The sequence below is a fragment of the Suricata suricatta genome, chromosome 3 (genome assembly GCF_006229205.1).
Source record: "Suricata suricatta isolate VVHF042 chromosome 3, meerkat_22Aug2017_6uvM2_HiC, whole genome shotgun sequence".
In the NCBI taxonomy this organism is placed as follows: Eukaryota; Metazoa; Chordata; class Mammalia; order Carnivora; family Herpestidae; genus Suricata; species Suricata suricatta.
Genome location: NC_043702.1, coordinates 97,188,710 through 97,197,230, shown reverse-complemented (window position 1 = coordinate 97,197,230; position 8,521 = coordinate 97,188,710).

The following is an 8,521-nucleotide window of genomic DNA, read 5'->3' as shown; positions in this document are numbered from 1 at the left end:
CGTGGAGCAATAAATTAGTACTTGAACAGCATTTTTTTTTATGGTGGTGCAGACTGGTTAAAGATGATGTATCACTGGTTGTCACGGGTTGAACCAGCAGTTTGCAGAGTTAATGATTCATAGAGGAATAAAGGTAACCTAATTATAGCAGCACCAGAGAGAGCCCAACTCCTACACTCAAATTCTGAACTCCTCCAAATTTCACTTTGGGGAACTACAGGTACCTCTCCTCAGGACTTCGTGCTTATCGAAGCCCCAGTTAAGGAGCAGACACTTGTGTGCCTGGAAAGGGGCTGGGCCCATAGACCAGAGACCTGTAAGGGTCCTGGGTTGACTAGCATCCTCCCCAAAATTCATGTCTACCCAGAACCTCAGCATGTGACCTTACTTGGAAAGAGGGTCTTTGCAGATGTAATTAGCTAAGACGAGGTCAGACTGGATTAAGGTGGGCTCTACATCCAAAGGCTGATGTCCTTGAAGAAGGCCACGTAAAGGCAGACACAGAGCTACCTGAAGGAAAACACAGATGTGTGATGACTGAGGCAGCAATTACAGTGATTCAGCCATAAGTCGAGAAATTCCAAGGATTTCCAGTAACCATTAGAAAGTATGAAGAGGTGAGGAATGCATTACACATCACAATAATGCCATTTGAATGATGATGTGGGAGTAATTTTCTCCAAGGGGTTCACTTATAATTGGGCACGATATGGCCAAATAGTCCATGTCGTAAGAGGATTTGGCATCACAGAATGGTGATAGTCACAGGTAAAATTAGCAACTTCTGGTTGCATGAAGTAATTAGGAAAAAAACAACATTTTTTTCTCTTTTTTCTTTTTTTGAGGAACGGTGGGAGATCTTCAACGGGGCGCTCAACACAGGAGTTGTCCCTGCCCAAAGCTGGCAATCTTGGCAATCTGGCCGCAGCACCTCCAGGCACCAGAAGACTGCTCTGGACAGTTGCAGCGCAACGGCAGTTACGGAATTCGCTCCACACTGCGCATGACTGGTCGGAGCCATCACCGTGAGAATTCTGGATCGTGGCTGACGAATGCACTCTCAGTACAGATCTCAAGCAATGGCAGCCAGGTGAGAAGCCCATGCAGTAAGCATGTCAACCTTTACAGAAGGATGTAACCAGCCCCTTGTGAACTTCCCGGATCCATGTTGAATAAGAAAGAAGATTCAGGAGAGGCACTCCTGAACAGTAGGAGTTACACACGATCCCGGGAGGCACAGCGATCCGTTCACCTCAGGACCCTGCTCTAGTTACATATACATTTGGTTACTACACACGAGTGCTTGTCTTAGGGTCTTTGTTAGTAAACTGTCCAGGGTTCCTCCACCATATGGGTTTGGGTCCTCTCAGCTCCATATTTCCGAAGTCCTAGGAAAGAAGCCTTTTGGAGGAGGCGAAAGAAAACCATCTGGCCCACAGTCTTAGTGATAACCACCGTCAAGACACCCACAGCTCAGGTAAGGAGAACTTTTATAGAAGAAAGCCTAAATGAGACCTCTTGCTGAGTTGGGGAGTAGGGACGTGCTCCCCTGGAAGAGAGAATGGATCCAGAGTCCATTAGGAAAATCTACAAATTTTCAAGCGATCCATAGTCCCTTTATACACTGACTGACCACGCAGAATCTCACAGATCTATTTCAATATTTATATAGACTTATGTTCTCCCCGTCCCCCTTCCCCTCTCCCCCCTCCCCCGCCAAAAGAGTGATGCATAACACACTTTTATTCAGCTGGGCATGGAATAGGGCACTTTGGACTTCCCCAGAAATCTGACAGTGTTAATTGTCTTCAATCCCTTTCTGGACTAGAACTATGCTCAGTGCTCAGAATAAGCATTCAGCTATTAGGTTGCCTCAACTCTTTCCTAGAACCAGGTGGAAGCAAATGGGTCAGAGCCTTGCTTTCACAAGCCAGCAGAATTTTGAAATCTATTTTGGTTGTCCAATGCCCAAGGGCTGAGAGTGCAGATCCCTTTGCAGTAATGTCAGGTGACACCAGCCATTCCAGAGTCCAATTTTTTGGGTCCCACAGACCTGCTATTCAGGGCACAGGTATCCCCTGTGGATATAGGACAAATTTTAACACAAATGGTTAGTATTCACTTGCCAGTCTCAGCCCTCAGGTTCTTGAATCATGACAACCATCACCACACACACCTCCCTCACCCACCCACCCATACACACTGTGTTTAGAAATGCCTGGAATCATTTTGCTGGCCCCTTGCCCCCCTCAGGGATCATATTTGCCCTCGGGTATCAACCTATGCCCCACATTTCAGGAATTGAACTAGTCTAACCATAGCCTCTAATAGTCAAGATGAAACTGGTGTGAGAAGACTCTACCTCCAAACCCTACTTGCCTAAATGTTTGGCAACCCCTAAGGGGTGCCCAAGCCTCCAGAGGAATAGCCCAAGAAACTTTGTCCCAGCTGAGCATTAGCAGGAAGAGAGAAGGTCTGATTCAGTAGCCAGCTAAAAGCTAGAGCCAGAGGCTTAATAAATAGTTCAGGTTAGAACAGGACCAAGGATCATAACCACACTGCCACAACACTAGGCAACCAGTGATCTCATCAACACACACAACCAGAATGCTCCCTACCTTTCACCTCCCTGCAAGAAGCTGGCATGTGAGCAGGACACAGGCACGCAGAAGACTCACTCTGTGTCCCCATTCAAAAGCATGCATACCGCTGGGCTGGGACCCCAGCACCAAATGACCTTGTCTATCATCTTGGTCAACAGGTTTGGCTTCCCCATATATGAAAGAGAAGCTGTCCAATAAAATTGTGAGATAGAGGAACTCAGCACTGGTGCTTGATGGACCTGATAACGCACTTTAGCTCTGTCATTTCCTAGTTGAGTATCTTGGAATTAAAATTTCTGAGTTATAGTTTCCTCATCTGTAAAAGTGGGGGCCATAACCCAACAGAATGACTCACGCGTGTGAAGTTTATGGTTTTCATAGTAGGCATTTATTAATGACAGCTGTCATTATTATCAACCTCACAGTAATCATTATCATAAACAGCAGAGGACATAATGCATGGTGGGAAATTATAAAACAGTGAGTTTCATTTTGTACGCTGGCAAAAATATGGGTCTTTATATTGGGTGCCTTGGAAAAGTGTATATTTCTTCAAAAGCTTCTGCTATTGTTTACGATAAAATAATAAAAATAAAATAAAAATAAAACAGGGGTGCCTGGCTGGCTCAATGGGAAGAGTTTATGAGTCTTGACCCTTGTGGGCTCAAGCCCCATGTTGATGTAGAGATTAGTTAAATAAGTAAAACGTAAAAAAAAAAAAAAAAGCAAATAAACACAAAGGACCTCCTCTTTGGGAGTTTTGATTCATAATACATTTATTATCCCATTTGAGATTTGCCTCATCATATGGTTTTGACTACAAAAATAACATATTGTTCATTCTGATCTAAAGAATATATTAAAAGTTGCATTAGGCTTTTTTAGAAAAAATAAAATACACCTTCAAAGATGAAAGATTTCTCTCACTAAGGAAACCAAAAAGACTGAAAAGAAGGAAGGAAGGAGAGAAAGAAGGAGAGTGGGAAGGAAGGAAGGAAGGGGGGGATAGGATCCAAAGGGAAGTTCAAACCAGACCCCCCAAAATCTTCACCAGTGAGTATCCACAGAATAAGTATAATTTTCAGGACAACTGTTTTAAAGGTCAATACATTTATTTACATTTGTTTAAAAAGTCAATCTGTTTGCAATCGTTTCTATACCTCTAAAAGAATGTATCAAAACATAGAATGTACAAATATAAATCATTCCATTTATTTTTTTTTACTGAACATACATATTATCCACTTCCTTATACTGATTTTTAATTAGTGGTTTAGTCATTCATTTGTTCATTCATTTATTTGTTCAACAGATATTTACTGAAGACCTACTATGTCACCCTCAACACAACACTGCAAAGTAAAAGCTCAGATAAATAATTCCAGCTGGGAAGCTTTCTTCATCAAAAGTCCCTCTGATTATTTTTTCCATAAAATGACTTTGAAGTTTTAAAGGCATCACAGTCAATGCTTTAGGTGACAGACACTCTCCGAAGGCATGCTGTGGACTGCCTAATTGATATTTCAGAGGCTTCTATTTCAAGATGGTGAATTGGGGCCAAGAATTTGCTTTCCCTCCTTCTGAGATCCTTTCGAAATGATAGAAAGGAATATTTTAATGATAAAATCAATAATAGTGAAGAGAATAAGGAGGGGTGCCATCTTTGAAGAAGAAATTTTGGCAGATTTCAGGAAGACAGACCATATTTGGCAGAATGTAAGTACGTCCACAGATAAACCAGAATGGAGGTGTCTGCAGCCCAGAGTACACAAGGTGAATGGCAATGGGGGACAGTGGAGAAAGGACTGCATCTTATAGTCAGGACTCCAGGCTTACCTCAAGGCTTCCCAAAATCAAGTTTCTCCTCTGAAGAAATTATTTTGTTTAATGTTAACATCCTAAAGTATGGTTTTCTTGTTCTGGAACACCCTAGAGAGAAGCTTGCCAGTGGATAGGACAAGCCCCCATATGCAGAAACTGACAGCATTTCTTTCTTCATTCTTAAACATGACTTGATGCCTAAATGTGAGCAAAAATTTAAAGGAAAAAGATAAACACATCATAAAATAGCATTTCCATTTATTCATTCTTAAAGAATAATGGACAACTAAGTAAGAACAGATACTTGAGAGGAAAACTAGAAAAGCACACCGTAAGAGATAGAATTCAAGAAAACAGAGACTTGAAATAACATTATATCCAGAAGAGAAAACCAGGAAACCAGGATTTTTTTTTCTTTCCATGAAAATGAGAGAACAGTGAATATTTCTGGGGAATTAAATTGCCAAAGCGTAAAAAATAATAAAACTAAAACATCTTAATAGAAAGATTAGAGGATGTAATTGAGGAAATTTCCCATAACACTGAGCGAAATGACAAAGGAAGGATCTGATAAGAAAAGAAAAAAAGAGGCATGGAAGATAAATCCAGGAGGTTCAATAGCCAATTAAAAGAAGTTCAGAAAGCATTAAGAAAGGAAGACAGTTATCAAAGAGACAAAAAAATAATTCCAAGAACTAAAGGGCAACACAAATATTGATCAGAATTAATTAAAAGAAGACCAAGCCCTTGACACACCATGGTTAGATACCAAACACCAAGGATAGTGTTCCTGAGATTGTGGAAAAGGTGGAAGGCAATGTAAACCAAGAACCATAAGAGAATTTGAATCAAAATGGATCAGACTTCTCATTAACAATGAAAGATGCTGCAAGACACTTAGATAAAGGCTTCATGAGGCACCTGAGTGACTTAGTCGGTTGAGCGTCTAACATTGGCTCAGGTCATGATCTCATGGTTCGGGAGTTCAAGCCCTGCATCAGGCTCACTGCTGTCAGCACAGAGTCCGCTTCAGTTTGTCTGTCTCTCTCTCTCTCTCTCTGCCCCTCCCTCACTCGTGCTTTCTCTCTAACAAAAATAAATAAAACACTAAAAAGAAACATTGAAATGAAGGCTTCAGAATACGAAGGTAAAATTATGTTGGACCTAGACTTATATGTCCAGCTTAAAAATGAGAAAAAGGACATCGTTTTCAGATATTCACATGTTCAGAAGATTTTGCCTCTTGCTTCCATTTTCTAAAGAATTTACCTATGGATGTGCTCCCCAAAAAGAGAGCAGTGAGGGGAAAGTGGGCAAAACCAAGAAAGAGAAAACTGCAGAATATGGGAAATTATAGAGCTTGACCATGATTCCAGTGAAAAGAAGCCCCTGTTACAAAGTCAGCCACAGGTCTTGAAAGCAATCGGAAAAAGTCACAGAATTTCAAGGATATTGTCTTCAAGAAGAAAACTGAAAAGGATTCTAAGAATGTAATTAAACAAATTCGAAGAAATAATGAGCTGAATGATATTTGGAATATAGTAAGAATATATGTCTTCCTCTTTATAAGAAAAACAAATCAAAACTTGAAGTAAAATTTGTACAAAGTAGGGGCGCCTGGGTGGCTCAGTCTGTTAAGCATCCTACTCTTGGTTTCAGCTCAGGTCACAATCTCACGGTTTATGGTATAGAGCCCTACGTCAGGCTCTGGGATGATAGTGTGGAGCCTGCTTGGAATTCTCTCTCTTCCTCTATCTCTGTCCCTCCTACACACACACTCTCTCTCTCTCTCTGTCTCAAAATAAACATTTTTTAAAAATTGTACAAAATAGTTATGATCTAAATGGAAAACCACTCAAACTAAAGTAAGTTTAAGAGGGAAGACACCACCATGACATTGGACCTAGAAAAGACAAAGTACATGCTAATGGGAAAAAGACAGCCTCTTCAATAAGTGGTGTTGGGAAAAGTGAATAACTACATGTAAAAGAATGAAACTGGACTACTTTCTTACACCATTCACAAAAATAAACTTAAAATGGATTAAAGGCCTAAATGTGAGATATGAAAGCATAAAAATCCTAGAAGACAGCATGGGCAGAAATTTCTCTGACATCAGCCATAGCAACATCTTTCTAGATTTGTCTCCTGAGGCAAGGGAAATAAAAGCAAAAATAAACCATTGGGACTACATCAAAATAAAAGGCTTCTGGACAGCAAAGGAAATACTCAACAAAACTAAAAGGCAACATACTGAATGGGAGAATATACTTGCAAATGACATATCCAATAAAGGGTTAGTATCCAAAATTTATAAAGAACTGATACAACTCAACACCCAGAAATAATTAATTCAATTAAAAATGGGCAGAAGACACGAACAGATATTTCTCCAAAGAAAACATACAGGCCAACAGACTAATGAAAAGATGCTCAACATCACTGATTATCAAAGTAATACAAATCAAAACTACACAAGATATCACCTCACACCAGTCAGGATAGTTAAAATAAAAAACATAAAAAATAACAAGTACTGGTGGGGATGTGGAGAAAAAGGAACCCTCTTACAATGTTGGTGGCAATGTAAAACGGGTACAACCACTATAGGAACAGTATAGAGCTTCTCAAAAAGTTAAAACCATAACCACCTAGTGATCCAGCCATCATAACACTGGATATTGACCCAAAAAAGACAAAAACACTAATTCAAAGGGATACATGGACCCCTACGTTTATTGCAGCACTATTTGTAATAGCCAAATTATGGAACCAGCCCAAGTGTCTATTGACAGATGAGTGGATAAAAGATGTATCTATATATATAGATATCTATATATATCTATATATATAGATATCTATATATATATATACACAATTATTCAGGCATAAAAAGAATAAAATCTTGCCATTTGCAGCAACATAGTTTACGCTAGAGAATATAATGCTAAGTGAAACAAATCAATCAGAGAAAGACAAATATCACAAGATTTTACTTGTATCTGGAATTTAGGAAACAAATAAGCAAAAGAAAAAGGGGCCGGGGGAGGCTGCTAGGGAGGGAGGAACCAAGGTACAGAGTCTTAACTATAGAGAACAAACGGATGGTCCCAGAGGAGAGGTGGGTGGGCGACGGGTGAAATGAGAGCTAGGTGTCAAATGGAAGTGTTGAATGATTGTATTTTACACCTAAAACTAATATAGCTCTGTATGTTAACTATACTGGAATTTTTTTTTAAAAACTTAAAAAAGAGAGAAAATGCATGCTGCTTAGTTCTGCACTAAACAATATTGACATAACATAAAAGTGGATTACTGGCTTTTAATTCTTAGAAACATTCATAGCCAAAGCATAGAAAACTGAGTAGTTACAAAGCAGAATGGAATCATTATCCAGAGTGATAATGTAAAAAATAAAGATACAGCTGTACAGAAACAGGAAGAGGAAAAGGGAGCAGGGAAAAGAGGGAAGGATTGAGAGATAATGTCTTCATTTTGCAAAATGAAAGGTTAAGAGATGAGATTGAAAGCAATGGAACAAGAAATAGAAGTCTAAATATATATTCTTTAGGGCTGACTGGGTGGCTTGGCTGGTTAAGCGTCGGACTCTTGATTTTGGCTCAGATTGTGCTCTCACGGCTGGGATTCTTGGGACTCTCTCTCTCCCCGTCTCTCTCTTTCTCCCAAAATAAACAAGTAAACTTTAAAAACACAAAACAGTTCAAAAGTGATGATGTTCTATTTAAAATAAAAGTAAAAGTATATAATTTAAACCTATATGGCAACTAGTAGAGGAAGCTAAAAATCTGACTCTATCAAACATTGGAAGGAAAGACGAAAGGGAGGAAGGGATGATGGGAGTGAAATTCTCATCCAGCCCAGCAGGAGGCATAGATAGTGTGTCAAGTCCAAAGACCCCGATAAGTGGCCTTCGCATATTATGTTGAGGGGTTGGAACAACTTATTTAAAGTAAAACCAGAAAGGGTTTCAACGTCCTTGTTTCTATGTATTGGGTGGACGGGCAAGGAGCATTGGGGGAAAGGATTTTCAATCTCATCGGAACTGTTTTCTGACTTGTTCACTATTACTACATGAT